General features: G+C 39.0%; 1 protein-coding gene across 7 annotated transcripts in view; it reads left to right on the top strand.

Moving 5' to 3' along the window:
- Positions 1-15,859, top strand: part of MAST4 (microtubule associated serine/threonine kinase family member 4) — a 216,928-nt gene that overhangs the window by 74,466 nt on the left and 126,603 nt on the right. The window lies entirely within an intron of this gene.

The following is a 15,859-nucleotide window of genomic DNA, read 5'->3' as shown; positions in this document are numbered from 1 at the left end:
TGTTGAGAAGCTTTTGGGATAAAAGCATAACAAAATGTCTTAAGAAGCAAACTCTGTTTACTTACTGCTTTCTTTCAAAAATAATACTATAAAATGATCTTATAAGGTTATTGTTGACAATAGATTTTGAGTAAAACCCTTGCATAAGAGGCCGGTTACTTGGTTTCAGTTTGATAATGCTGTGTAGGTTTTAGTGATAGTAGGTGAGGTATGTAAAAAACTGAAACTCTGACTGCTGGGAAAGTGCAGTGAAGTGCTCTGTTGTGACTCAAAGAGCATACCAGAAGTCTGTACTTGATAGGATAGCTGCTGTTTTGGAAAAGACTCTTGTTTTAGGTTTGGATGCATGAGAAATCTTAGGCTAAAATCCATTATGTAAGAAAAGTCAAGAAAATGGAAAGCTAATTTCCTGTCAAGTATTTAATTATTTAAATATTTCAGTGACAGAAAGAAAAATAGTTAAAGAAAATGATTTTTGGTGCATTCTTCTGCTGTCCTTGGTGCTTTATATTAACCTGAAACTGTTGCATGGGACTACCTCTGCTAAAGTTAATGGGTAAACTGCAGTTCACTTCAGCCAAGGCAGAAAGTGGCTCTTGGAACTTGACCTTACTTACTCTTCCTAGCATGTTTAACATTGAATGTTATTAGTTAGATCTGAAAAATGACTGCAGCACAATTACCTCAGTTGCATTCACATACATATTATTTAGGTGATCATTAAGAAGTTAGTGTGCTTTCTGTGATGTTGCTGATGCTTTATAAAGTACAGTAGAGAACAGCACCTTATCAGCATAATCATATCCAGTTATTAAAATGCTTAGGTTTCTGCAGATGGTTGTAGTGAGTTTACTGTGACTGGGTGCCAGGTACCCACCAAATCTTCTCTGTCACTCCCCTTCTGTCCCCATTGGACAGAAGTGAGAAAATGGAGTGGAGGGTTCCTGCACTAAGGATGGGGAGAGATCACTCACCAAATACTGTCACAGGCCAAACAGACTTGAATTGGGAGTATTGAGTGAATTTATTACTAAAAGAATCAGGACAATGACAACTAGTATAAATACTAAGAACACCTTCCCTCACCTCCATCCTTCTCAGGCTCTACCTTTTCCCTCTCAGTGGCACAGGAGAGACAGAGAATGGAGATTATGGCCACTTCATCACATTCTTTCCGCTGCTGCTCAGGGAGAGGAGTCGTTCCCCTGCTCCAGTGTGGGTCTCTTTTCACAAGGTGCCACCTTGAGGCACAGCCTTCTCCAGTCCAGGTCCCCCACAGGGTCACAAGTCCTACCAGGACCCTGCTCAAGCACGGACCTCCCATGAACTCACAGCCTCCTCTCAGGCATCCCCCTGCAGCAGGGTCTCCTCCAGGGGCTGCAGGTGGATCTCTGCATCCCCGTGTTCCTCCATGGGCTGCAGGGGCACAGCTGCCTCACCATGGGCACCTCAGCTCTGCCCCTGGAGCACCTCCTGTCCCTCCTTCACCAACCTTGGTGTCTGCAGGGGTGTTCCTCTCACACATTGTCTTTTTGCTCTTCTCTGGCTGCAATTACACCTGTGCAATAACTTTTTCCCCCCCTCCTTAAATCTGTGATGACAGAAGTGTTAACATCATATAATTGGCTCAGCCTTGGTGAATAGCTGGTCTGTCTTGGAGTTGTGCAGCATTGGATCTGCCAGACACAGAGAAAGCTTCTAGCAGCTTCTCACAGAAGCCACCTTGTAGCTCCCCTGCTACTAGAACCTGGCCATGCAAACCCAATACAATGGTATTTTAAAATTACTTCAGTAGTACTTAACTAAATTCCTTCATATTGCTGAGGTTAACAATAGCTGTGTGCATCAGAAGTTGTGTGCATGGTGTTGGCTGCTGTATTTGCATATTATATAAATGTTGACATGAAGATTGAATTTCATAATGTGAAATCTTTTCATTGGCATAGACATCTAGAGGTCCTGAACAGTTCAGGTAGGTGCATCTCACACCGTTTTTTGGAGATTCAGGCCCAATGTCATGCCAAGGACGCAGATTTAAACGGGACAGGAAGAGCTATTTCAGGGGTGAGCAGTCTTAGCATAGTTGGCATAAACTGAGATAAAGAGTCGTGGTTGACTGAGAAGTGAGCTTTTCCATGCTCAGAGCACCCCCTGGCTGTGTTGGCACAACTCTTACTCTGGACACAGGCAGAATTGATCCAGGTTGCAACTAGCTTCATGTGGTTTGTTCAGCATGTTAAATTGCCCAACTGCAGAAATGCTTTTCTTTCTGACAGCAGGGTGCGGCGCCTTGGAAGCAGGATGAATAGATGGGAGCTTTCTCTCAGGCTGACTCCAGCAGAGAAACTGACTTTATATAAGCTTAGCATGACTGTAAACCTACATGGCTGTTAGTATCCCACTTTGCAAGTCCATTAGAAAACCAAATATGAGTATATTTTTTCACACTGCTACAATGGGGATACGTTAATTATATCTTGGTATAATATTTTTATTGATTTGTTTGTTTTTCACCAAACACTTTCAACCCTAACTCTAGCCCAGTTGGTTAGATCATGGTGCTAATAACACCAAGGTTGTGGGTTTGATCCCTGTATGGGGCCATTAATTCAAGAGTTGACTTGATAATCCTTGTGGATCCCTTCCAGCTCAGACTATTCTGTGATTCTGTATTATCAAGGAAGATACTTGTGCTTAATGTTAAGCCAGACTCAGAAATACAGTTTTAATTTGATCAGAATTAAGTGTTGCTGTTTATGAAGCACACAGATCCTTTTTTGAAGCACGGAATGCCTGATAACATCTACACATCCCTATCCATTACACATTCATAGTGAACCCAGCTGAAGTAGGTACCCACAAGTGGTCTCTCAGTGTATGTTAAACAGGTGAGCTTCCATCACTGAGTTTAAGATGGAGTATCCTTATCCTGGTTTGTTTCCTTACATACTGGTGGAGTTCAGAAAAATTAGAACTTTTTGTAGACTAAGGGAGGGAACTCAAAGGTTGTGGGGGAAAAAAAATTGCACTTAGCTTTGAGTAGGTACATTCTGCTTTAAAATGCCCTTCTCCTAAAAGTAAATTTACAACAGGCTTCTCTGAGGTGGAGAGGAGCCTTCCAGAACTGCAATACACGAGAAGACATGAGTAAGTAGAGGCAGTTTCTGCTTTTTGTTTCTGCTTTGAAGCATCTCAGCATTTAGAGAACGTGTCCTAGGAACAAAATTCCTTACTTTTCCAGACTAAATCTGTTCTCTTTCTTTCTTTTGTTTATTTTTGCAGTTTCAGTTTGGAGATGTATCACTTTGATGCATTTATTTTTGCTGCATCTGTCCTTCTCCTTACAGCTCTGAAACTAGTTTCTGTAATTATAAAATAAGGACTCAAGTTCAGTACCAGCAATTATATAATCTGCTTGCACAAATGTCAAAGTTGGTCACAGAATTTGCATAAAATTAATTTATACATTTCAATGAAACAGTTGATAGCCTTGGATAATAGTAATAAAAGATTGTGGCCAGAATTCAAGAGAAACAGTATTTAAAACCACTGCTTGTTTAGATGCTTGATTAAGTAAGTTTCAAGAAAGGCAAAAACAATTTTGTGAGAAAGTTTTTTATCAATGAAAAAGATGGGCTGATGGTAACCCTTAGGAAAAAAGTGAGAATGATTCATAGTGTAGAAAAAAAGAGGAAAAAAACCTCTGAAAACTGTGTCATGTAGGTGGACAAAACTGACTTTGATTGTCGATTTCTGTGTGGACATAGATGTCTACATCATAAAAAATTGGCTGTGTTCATAGGTGACCTGTTATCTTAAATTTGGAGAGTGAACTAATTTAATTGTTGTTGCCAGGTAATGAATTTCTCAATTCTAGAATGGATGGATTGTGCTCCAGGCTGTTCTCCATAGCCTGTGTTTGATTCTCAGGTTACATATTCTTTAGTGTCATTACCAGCATTGTTTCTGTTCTCCACTTTAAAGGTTTTCTACTGCTGTCACAGATTTTTTTTTTGCTCTGCAACTCTTGGATTCCTTGTGATTGACAATGAAAAACTTGATTACAGCTTTTTGCATAATTTAGGAGCCAAGAGTTACTATAACATGACCCTTTTCCCTGGCAGTTTTGCTTACTTCAGCCTCCATAAATTTGGTGCAAGCGTGCTGCCCATTGTCCATGTTTCCTTCTTTTAAAGTAGTCTAACAGGGAGAATTGAGGCTCTTGCAGTGTGCTGATTAGCCTTGTTGCCACCTTCCTGTTGTCAGTGCATGGTCTTCTGCAAGCAAGTCCTTTGTGCTGTGGAGAGCACAGGCCTGATTTAGATGTAAACAACATGTCCCTTGGTATTTTATTGCTGTTAGCTGTGTCCTTGGCTAACAGTGCAGGCCATTCTGTTGTTCTGTTGGGATTTTTGGTTCTTGTACACAGATTTGCATCCCTGCTTAATTTACACCAGTGTTATTATTGTTATGTGTATCTACCGTTGTCTTTGGACTCAGATTTTACTAGTATATCTGTGTATATCCAGTTTTGTCCTCTTTTTATGATTTGTCACATCACGTGTTAGAAAAGGGGATGACCTGTTTTAATGCAATTCATCATGTCCCTTTTTTGTGAAAAATGGTGTATGCTATGTTGAGGATATTTTAAAGCCTTGTAATATCTTTTTACTTGTAAATTCATCTTACCTATTTGTGTGTGTGCGTGTACACAACTTTATCTACACATGCAAAAAAAAGTCAGATAGTGATCGTGATGACTTTTCTTGTGTGTTTGAAAACTATTCAGATACATAACAAAATTCTTAAAAATAATCTACCTCCCTGGAGAAATGATGCTCAGAAAATGAGGTGGTTGTGCTTTAAAGCTTAATTGTGAGCACTGCATTTATCTGCTGTTGTTCTGTGACTGCTGTGGTGTGTAAGTAATGTGAAGTGACTGGGTACCATGTGTCTCCTCAGTGTGTTGGGGTGTGCTGCAGCCTGTTGGAATTTTGTTTCAGCTACTTAGGCAAGGGCAGGGTCAATAATCAAAATTAATCTTAAGTAGTTCTTTATTGAAATGGTGATCAAATTTAAGTCACAGCAAAAAAGAAAATTAAATCAGCCCCTAGGGTCAAGCTGTGGTTCTGTAGGCTTGCTACAGAATTTCAGGATGACAGAGTCACATGATTCTTGATGGAAGCAAAGAAAACCAAATATCTGGGTGCCTCCAAGCTTTGCCAAAGTAAAAAATGTTTTTGCTGTAGGGTAGTTTAAAATATATTTATACATGCAAAAAATTATTCTATAATGCAAGATGTTCAATCTAGTTTGAGGGCCAGATCTCATAGCTAATGGGTTACTAGTTGTGTGAAAGTAGGTGCCAAGTGCTAAAATAATTGAATCTCTACAAAGAAATAGCAGTAAAGGTCTCATCAGTTCACTGCTGAAACTTTAATAGTCAACCTGACAAAATGAAGCACAAAAGAGTAATGGGATGGAGGTCTGACAAATTGGCTGTATTAATGTTCTTGGTTGTCCCATGTGACAGTCTCTGCCCCTCTTTGCTTACAGTATTCTTCACTGAACTGCTTGCTCTGTGTCTGGGTTCTGCCCTTATATCCTGCCTTACCTGTTGAACCAGCAGCTGGTGGTAGTTGCAGTGTTTCTCTGTACATTGAAGCAGCAAAGCTTAGAGCAAGAGTGCACAGAAAAAGCTTAGGGGGATTTAATGGCTGAAATTAATGGAAATGTGAGATGCTGAGGCAAAGGAGTATTGATGTCTGAGCATCAGGGTGGGGTGTAGGTGTAACTTAGTGTGTGAGTGCAATAGATGTGTGATTAAATTCTGTCTGGCAGTAGCAAATGTGATCAGTGCATTTAACCATTTTAAAATCAGCATTGGCTGTGTCTTCTTATTTGTTTTGTGAACAGAAGATGCAGTCTCAATAAGTAGAATTATTTGTCTTTGATTTTGTTTCAGTAAAGTTTCAAAAAGTACATATGACCATATAACTACGTGTTTTATTCTGCTGCCTAAGAAAGTACTTATAAAGTACTTAGGCATTGAGAAAACTGGCAGAAGAACATCATGTGGGTAATCACTGCTAGTCATCACAGCTTGAATTTCTAATAGTAAACCTTGAAAACCTGACATGCTGAGGCAGTTTTTCATTCACTATTTTTTTCCCCCAGTATCATGAATTCAGGAAGTTCAGTTTTCTTCAGTTGAGGAATATCTGAAATTTGTTAAAAAGAATTTTTAGTCACGAAAGGAATTGCAATGTCCTGATGAATTGCATGACTAGGCTGTTGTATGCTGTAATGATGAATTGATTTTTTTTTTTGGCACTGATGCTACAAAGTATTGAATAATCCGTTAACTTACAGAGGGAGCTTCCTGGGCTGTGCAAGTCCTAGTGTACACACTTATTTAGTTTCTGTAGGATTGGAGTCTTTGTTGGGGCTCTGGAAGGAGGAGTACATGATGGCTTGATGAACCTATGCTGTGCTTAAAGAGTTGTAAGGAGAGGCTGGGTTTTGTTTGTTTGTTTTGCCTTTGTTTTGTTTTGTTTGGTTTGTTTTTGATGGGGTTAAAAATGAAGTATTGACTACAAATAAATGTTTGCTTTTACCTTAAGAAAAGTAGCATTCAGGTTTTTCTGGACAATATATTTTTTCCTCTGGTGCTAGTAGTATCACCTGTATTCTAAATATCTACTCTTAAAAGAAAAGAGGCATTGCTGAACATCAGGAATCTCCCTGCCTTGCATGTTCAGTTAGGCATTCTCTAATTACAGATTTTCCCCTTGAAATTTTCTATATTATTGCTATTCCATTACGTAAAGTATAGGCTGCCTTTCTACAATTGTCATGAATAACAGTCATGAATTCCCAGTGAACCACTTCTGTTTTGTCTCATAGGAGGAGGGAAGTATTTTTCCCCTCATTCTTTCCTATGAAATACAGACTTGGAACATTTTTTATTACTGTCAGTATTCTAAACCTGTTCTGTTGCTTATCATAAAGGCCCTTATGTATTTGTTACCTGCAGATATGTGTCCATGGCCAGACTTTAAAGCAGACAGATGACAGTGTGGCAGCAGGGCCTTTGTTGTCCATACCTGGGAGTGTACCTGCTCTATAGTTAGGTTGTGCTGGCTGTGTCTTTTATATTTTGTGAACATATGGCATAATGTTGGTGGCTCTAGCCATTCTTGCCTCTACCACCACTTCTGTCCCTGTCAAAAACTTCTGGATCCTGTTAATTTCCTTCCACCCTGCTATCTGCAGTCTCCCTTGCCCCCATAGGAGTTAGGGGTCATGCTGTCTTACAAGTTCTGTTGACTAAATGCAGTCCTTTGCATGCTCTGTTTTGCTGGAGGTTTTCCATTTGTCTTTTCAGCCTTTGTGGAATGCCAAGTGCCTTCCTTGCAGGCGTGTTCTCTGGGATAGAGCAGTGGAGAGAGGTCAGAGAGATCAGAGGTCCTGGTGCCAGTTCAGACTTTCAGAACTCACTCTGTGATTGTAGTTTTCATGTGGGGATAGGCATGCCAAGAACCTGGTTGCCAAGTTCTTGGTATCTGGGGGGATGGATGATGGCTCCTGGGAGTGAGCTGAGGGGCAAGCAGCATGTGCAGTTCCTGCAGAGGGATTGATGGCTACCCCAAAGATTGGAGCTTGCAGGAACTGAATAGGTTACTTTAGCCAAAAGCATGGGCAGCAGGGAGGTGGGTGGCTTCTGAGGCAGCATGAAAAGGAAAGGGTGGGTTGGATGGAGCAGGATAGAGCTCTTCTTTGTTTGGAGAAGGAAAATATTGCATTGGCATGATACTGTTCTTTTCCATAAGGACTGATCAACAAGCTCTGCCTCTGTGTTGTCTTTAGCAAGTCTTTGCTCACTGAGTCAAGGCAGCAGCCAACCTGGCATTAGCACACATTCCTTCCATCTATGTGCTGTTCTCTACCATATCTGTCCTCTTGTCTTTTCTCCCAAATATTATAGGGTTTCCACTTCCCTGTCACATTATTTCCTAGCTGTCCAGTCAAGCTTAGACCTGTGAGGTTTAATGAAGTGTGTTACAAAAGATCTCACAGGCATGTGTAAAGGTCAGAAAGGGTGCTGGGGATAAGTGGATCTGCATTATTGCTGTGCTTGCCTGAAAAGGGTAGGAGATAACTGCCACAGGGAGCAAATGAGTCTAAAAGGCTGACACAGGGAGTTTCTTACTTTGTATTCATTGTGTGTTGAATGCCACAGTGCAAAAGGCACTGTAATTGCATATAATCACATTTCCTCAAATCCCAGTGGCTTCACTCATGAATGTTTAGTGTGGTCATGCCCCTAAGCAGTGAATGCAAGCATGGTACTTGAGACAAACATGCCATCACAGGTGCTTCTGACATGGGGCCGAGTGTGCTGCTTAAACAAGCAAGTTCCTGCTGTTCTAGCCTGAATGTAAAAGCTCTATTGTGCCTTTGTAAACGTTGTGCAGGGAACATGGACATTGGGGATGCTTTTTTCCCCTCTGCCACATGGTACTACTTTGCTATCAGGTGACTGGACACATACCACACTTCAACACAGTGTGTGGTAGAAACAGGATTAGATCAGCTGTGTTTATCTTCATGTGTAGGTATAGCCCTGAGACCCAGCCTGTGGGTTCTGTGATTCTTAGTGTCGTTGAGATGCTTCTGAAAATGAGCTTTTACAGATCACTGTAATATTTTGTGAATGCTTGTCTCCTAGATTCTGCTAGGGGAAATGTAAAATGTTTTCATTTGCATTTTTATGTCAAAAGTATTAAGAATATACCCACATACATCTAAATCCAGAAAGTTTTTTGGTTCTTGCTCTATAAATCAGAACTTTGGTGGCTTTGTTTTAAAGTGCAAATGTGTCTTGGTGGGGTGAAGGTGTGGGATGGGGATAGTGTCACTTTCAAGAGCCTTTTGCTTTGTTGCTTATAGACTAGAAATACTAAGCAGGAGATTACACTGGGCTGCAGGTTTAATAAACATGGTTGACTGGCTGTAGTCATTATTTTTCATTAGTGACCTAGGTGATAGAACAGATGGTGTTTATGAAGTTTGCAGCAGAAAACAAGCTGGGAAGAATTCAAAATCATTCCAACAACCTGGAGAAAATAAATGAAGTAAAATAGAACTTTTTACTCCTGCAGGAAATACTGCAGATAAGCAAGACTGTTGAATAGGTATTAGTTTTCAGAGTGATTTATGAAGTTTAAGGTACCACAGTTGCTCTTGGAGGGTAGTGGGTGTCTTGTGCTGGGAAACTGTTATTTTGAGCTGCAAAGAATGCAGCATTATTCTATCCCACACTGAACTTACTAGGCCTTTTATTGGACTGCTTTGTATTGAGATGGATCAGCTGGAAACAGATGACAACTCTTGGATGCTTTTAAACTTTGACATAGTGTATGGAGAAATACTTACTGTGCTGGGGTTATTTCTTTTAGAGAAGGGAAGGCTGAGGGCTGTTCATGAAAGTTGTCCAATGTGTGGAATATCTGCCATGAGTAAGGAGTAAAACTGTTCTCTGTGTCATTGGGGTGTGCAGCAAGATGCAGTGTGTTTGAATTGGATCCAGGGGGATTCATCTCAGACATGGTGGAAGCAGTGTCTAAACAATATAGCAGAGGAGTGTGAACCTGGAAGTATTATGAAATCACTATCAGTTTTTAAGAATAGAGGAGACAAACATCTGACTGGAGCAATAGGAGTATTATGGGTATAATGGACCTCTCTAGGGGAAGAGAATATGACCACTTGACTTTTCTAGCTCTCTTTATGTCCATGGGATTATTTGCTCAAATTTGCTGCTGACACTTGATTCTATATATTAAGTATATGCTTTGATGGAAGAAAATACCATCTCATAATGGACAATGTTGTTCATTTGTACTTGTCTCTAAGACAGAATTCCCTGTGAAAATTGTGTATAGGGCTTTATGTAAACAAAAGACAGATCAGAAAAAAAAGACACAAGCTTCAAACTTCATGAGTGTTTTGGGGTTTTTTGTGTAAAAGACTGATGGCTTTCTTTCAGCTGCTTATCTCCATTTGGAGCACTTGCCTACCCATTTGTTTAATGACAAAGAGAACCAGAAGGTGAATTAAAAACAAATAAAAATTGAAGAATACAATGGGTAGCCTTAGAATTGTTGGGAAGCCTCCTCTGCAGGCACATATGTATTCATGGGCATGATAGGGACTTAACAAGGAATCATATATCAACCAGCCAAAACAGAGCTTGGTAACTCTGTAGGTATGTATTAGTTGTTGATAGATAGATATAAGGCTTTGGGAAAATCCAGCTTCAGGTTGGACTGTGGAATCATGAAATTTCCTGCTTGTGCTTTAACTTTTTGAGGAAGATATTCAAATACCATCACAATCTTAAAAAACTGTTCAATAGATGTTTTTTATATGTTTATGGGTTTTTATGTTTTCATTCTTTTCATGAAAAATTATAGAAAAGTTATATGGCATCAATTTGCACTGAAATATAGCTTAAATGAAGACCAGATAAACAAATGCTCATTAAGAACCTAGGTTTGCGTTATCCCTGTGTAACAAGGGTCTTATCTTTAAAAAAGTACAACTGTTTAAACCTTGTGTAATGTAGAACTCTTCAAAAAGTAGATCTGTTTTTGCCTTTAATTTTTAATGCTTTTTTTCGTGAAAGGCAGTGCAGATTGAGATCATAATTATTATTAACATGTAATTTCTCAAGCTTTTTACAGTTTTAGTATTAGCTTAAAGTCTGTTGACAAAATACTTTATTGGTTGAGCTATTTTAATTGCTCTCTAATTTTTGTCTTAAGGTGGTTTTTTTGTTGTTGTTGTTTTGTTTTGTGGTTTTGGTTTTTGTTTTGTTTTTTTCTTACAGTATAAGAGTAAAATGTGGTTGGAGATTGTCCAAGTCTGAAGTAGGTGCTCTGGGAGTTTTCCATTAAAAAAAATTGTGCCATCGTATTGATTTAGTATGGGATGTTATTTTTGAGCTTGCACAGGCAGGTGTGAAAATGATGCTGCCTAGTCAAGGGAGATGGGACACTGGTTGGTGAAATAAAGGAAGGCTGCCTTAACAGACTGCTAACACCTCTAACACTTCTTTCTGGTGTCATCTACAGTAACATTTCAGATAATACTTGGACAAAGAATAGAGAACTTCTTCCCTCATTATTTGGCCATGTACTGTCATTATTTTTATGTTTTCTGTGGCATCAAAGTTGCAGGACCAGACACTATGAGTCCTGCTTTATCTGAAATGTGTCTGTTCTACACGCAAGGAGGCTTTCCTGGCTATAGGTGATGTTTAAGAACTACTTTTGAAACTCACTGTGGAAGAATGGCAGTGAGTGAGGTTGCAGAGAGATTTTGCCAGATCTTGGTTGGTGGATGTTTATTGATTCCTTTTTTCCGCAGTGTTTTAGGATCAGTGTTTTTAGTTAAGATGTTCAATGTGACAACCAGTTGCTGGGTTAACTTCCAGCATTTCAGTTATTTCTAATGTTTAATTAACATTGCTAATAAACACATTCTTTCGATTAATTCAGTTTTTTAGCAATACAGAAAATACCACAGAGCTATCAGCAGAACACACAATGAATTTATAAAAAGTTATTAAAATATATTAGAGTTTAACAGAATGCTTTCTAGAACTATAATTTTAAAACAAATTACTTGCAGAATCGTAAGAATTAGAGATCTGAGTAGACTCTGACATTGCAAAAACATCTAGTCTTCTACTGTGTACTCCAGTGGTACATTAATAAAATAAGTTATTGTAAATTGCCTACTGTGTCAGATTTATGGATATGCCTGTAAATGTCAATAGATCCGTGATGTTAACAGGACTCAGGGCTGGAAGGGGTTGTCTAGCATGTGTTTCTGTCATGGCATACCAAACAGTCATCATCATACCCTGGGAGTTCGTAGTGCTCTATGCTGGCATTTATTGAACACAGATAGCCCAGAGACATGCAGGTTCTACCAAAATCTCCCCACTGCCCTGCAATGACCAGGAATTTATTTCTGCATGCTGTGCTGAGCCCATTATGCGCACTGAGCTTTTGGGTGTGGGTGAATGCAGGCACTTTCTGTCATTCACATCTATTTCCTCCCTTCCCCAGGGAAACCAACAGGACAGCCCACCTCCTCCCCTTATGTAAGCTGACCAAGATGAAATACTCCTTGCAGTGGCAAATTGGGCAGTTGTTGTGAGTTTGAGCATATGGGCAAGACATACCAGGCAGGGATCTAAGGGGAAGGATTGCTTTCACTATCTGGTTTTGCTTCCTTAGCTGTGACCTATCTCAAATATTAATGGGAAAAGTGGAAACAACCCTGAATTAACTGGCCAGTTAGATCAATATAAAGAATACTTTTGGTGCTTTCTGGCAGATAGCTAAAGCATGAGGTTTGCTTTATACACATTGTGTTGGTCAGTCTGTTGACTTCAGGCAGCCGTAACAAAAGAGAATATTCGTATTTCAGACTTTTTTTGTGTGTGTAGCTATAATATGCCCAGGAATGCTGTGTTGAAAGACTGTAAAAAGAGATTGCATGTGTGTTTTTCACCCCATTTATCTTGTGCTGTGTTTTGCATCTCTCTGATGCCAAGAAGCAGTGTTGCACTCAACTGCTTCTGCTTCATTCCTTCTACAACTTCTTTATAAACTATGGTGCTAACAGTGAAGGAGCTGTGCTTGCTGGAAATGCATGAATGTGTGAATTGGTGTGCTAAACAGATTAGATGACAGAAATTAAGATGAAATAATCTGTTAAGGACTATGACAGAAAGGTGTCATTATTCTTTGAGAGTTGATTACTAACTCTAGAATACCTTTAGAAAGCGTTAACCAAATGGTTCTGCATGCACAACCAAAGGATGCATTGACTTGTTAATTATATTAGTGTAATTGCTGTTAGATGTTACAGAATAATGAAAGCCAGTGGCACCTGCATTGTTAATGGTAATATTGTGTTGCCATTATTTAAGGGAAAAAAGCAAGAATAGTCAATATGTGCAGAGGAGAGGGGTTTTGAAAACATGCAGCAGCATTAATAACTGCTATGGAAGTAGCACCTTTCTGGTTGTGTTTCAAGGAAATAAACATTTCTCAGTTCATTTCTGGTTTTGCTTGATTTTTATCAGGTGTCTGAGATTACTAAACCAGAGAGACATCAGTAAAGATGCAAATGAATAATTTGAGCCATGATTTCCTACATCTTTTTAAATTTGCTCTTGAGCTAGCTAAGAGGAGATCAGGGTTTGCATTTGTAAGAAGTTGTGTCAATATAGGCAATATCTGTCAGTATTTTCGGGTTAGTCTACATTTAGCTTTTGTAGTAACAATAAGCCTTCATGCTAACTTTTGCTTCCTTCCTCAACTCTGTGTTGGTGAGATGAAATCTAGGCTATGCAAAATTAAGAGCAAACAGATGTTTTGATCAATGAATCAAGTCAACTTTCACTTGCAAGGCTTCATCTAATTAAATGGCTGTAGTTTTTTGCCCCCAGATGCATGGAGCAGATCCTGTTTATTCCTGCAAAAACTGTAAGACTGCAACAGTGAGAAAAGTTTGATCTTGTCCTCTGGATTTCTTTCTCTTTTTCAGTAAATCACACTTTTCTAAACTTCTGTCTGGGATCAGGCAAAATGTTACCAAAGAAGAATTTTCGAAGTCAAACTATAGCTCAATCTCAGTTTAGAATAATTTACCATTAATGTAATGTGAGGTTCTTCCATGAGTCAGCTCAGGAAAGATTTATCATGGCCAGGAAATAGCACTTAGATGCAATTGTTTATGTTTAAGCACCTGTACCCAGCTGCCAGTCCCACTCAGTTTCCTTTTAGACAAGACAAGCTGCTAGTATTGTCTTCCTGCAGGTAAAATGCACTAGCTGCTCAGCTGTTCTGTTTCACAAAGTAGCGTTTGGTGACAGACTATTCCTTTGCATGCAGAGGAAAAAACAAAACAAGTGCCTTTGTGGTAGACTTCTGTTCACCTCCGCAGTAAAACTGGCCTTATGGAAGTAGTGTGTAAAATTTGGATTGCAGTTTTCTTGGAAGCATACCTCCACCTCCGGAGCTAATCCTTTTGCTAGTTTGTAGAAATAGTTCTGGGGCCCTCCTGATTCACTGGAGTTGTTTGTCCTCCTCGAGGTGTTGCTGTTATCTTACTCTTTGTGCATTCAATGAAAAGGTGACAGTTTTATAGAACAACAAATAGTACTTTGGTGCTACGTGTGCAAGTGCTTACATAGCTAACAGAATGAAGCACCAAACTAAAGGTTAGTATTCACAAAATTAACCCCTTTGAACATCCTTTAAGGCTTAACTAAAACTGCACATGCCTGGTGTGCATACAGTCACACCAGACTATCTGTCAAAATTTTCTTTCTCCATCAGAAGCAGAACTTTTCTGCAACTGAAGAGATTTAGTTTGAGAGATGCTGAGCAATGGGAATAGGGAGCTGCCTGTTCTTGGCAGCTAGGAGAAATCCAGGAACCTGTGGCTGTAGTACCCCATAGTCTTGCCTCTCTCTTGTCAAATTCTTGTTCTTAAATGATTGTCTCCAAACTCAATAATGAAAAAACCTGTAGACTTGGCAACTTCACCAGATAGTTTCAGTGTCAGAGCTGACTGTTAGTTGTTTCTTGTACTGCATTTTTCAAGTTTGAGAATATCCTAAAAAATTAATGTTTTGCTCGTGTTCTGAGTAAAATTTGAAAAACCTGTCTGAAAGTGCCATTCAGAGTTGGGCACCTAACTGATCTTTGTGCCCTTGCAAATCTGTGCACTCACCCATTGTGGTTAGTGATCTGGAATTTAATTCCTTCAGTTTCATTCTTTATCTTTCTTTTGGGAGGTAGGAGAATTTAGAATTTCCTTACAGAGATTACTTACAGGATGCTTGATGGGACCTCAAATTAACATTCAGAATCCTGGTGTCTGTTATGTTTTAAAACTTCAAATGCATAATTCTCTGTAACCTTTAGGTTTGTTTTCAGTGTCTTTAAATGAAGGCTGTATGTATGTACGAAGGCTTTATGTAACATAAATTTGAAATACTTTCCAGTAGAAATATGTAGGAGATATAAGAGAAGTAATTGAGAATTTAATTATTCTTTTTTACTGTGTGGTTGAAAAAACAATCAACTTTACCAAATCCAGTTCAGCAGTTTCCATAACTAGAAGATTTCCCTCTGTCTCTGAAATCTAGTACCTGTGAACTCACTAATGTCTTCTAAAATTAAGCCAAGGACCCAAAAAGCAGCAGCTTCATCTAGTCCTATCTTTTGATCTACCAGTCCGTAGAAGTTGTCCATTCACAGAGCAGGTCCAGAGCTATAGCAAAAATAAAATCATATGGTTGACTTACTCTATTGTGCACAGGAAAAGTAGGAGGTGAGATAAAATCGTCTAGCTGTAAAATTACTGAAAAAAAGTATTTGCACTTTGCTTTTCTGGTCTTTTGCAGAGCATTGAAAAAAAATGCTAGTTCTTGTGGACCTCATCACAGTATATATTTATTAAAATTGTGATCTCTGAATAAGAGAGAGTGTCTAAAAAAGGAATATAATTTAATTATAACCAAAATCCTACATAACAGCACTGTTCTTAAACTGTCTGTATAAAGTGTTGTGTAGTGTTTTACTTTTAAGTGTTGCTACTTTTACTACTGAAATTAGTAGACTTTTCTGCGATTTCTAGGTTTGGCTCTCACTCTTGATATAAACTATAGATGATTTCCCTTTAAAATTCAGGTGCAGATGTGACAGAACCAAACGATGACTTCTCCTTTTGTATTAACCTTTTTGTTACAATAATATATTTGTTCTGA

The sequence above is a fragment of the Erithacus rubecula genome, assembly GCF_903797595.1.
Source record: "Erithacus rubecula genome assembly, chromosome: Z".
Classification (NCBI taxonomy): domain Eukaryota; kingdom Metazoa; phylum Chordata; class Aves; order Passeriformes; family Muscicapidae; genus Erithacus; species Erithacus rubecula.
The sequence above is the reverse complement of the archived record's forward strand: the minus strand, read 5'-3'. Positions and strand labels throughout refer to the sequence as shown.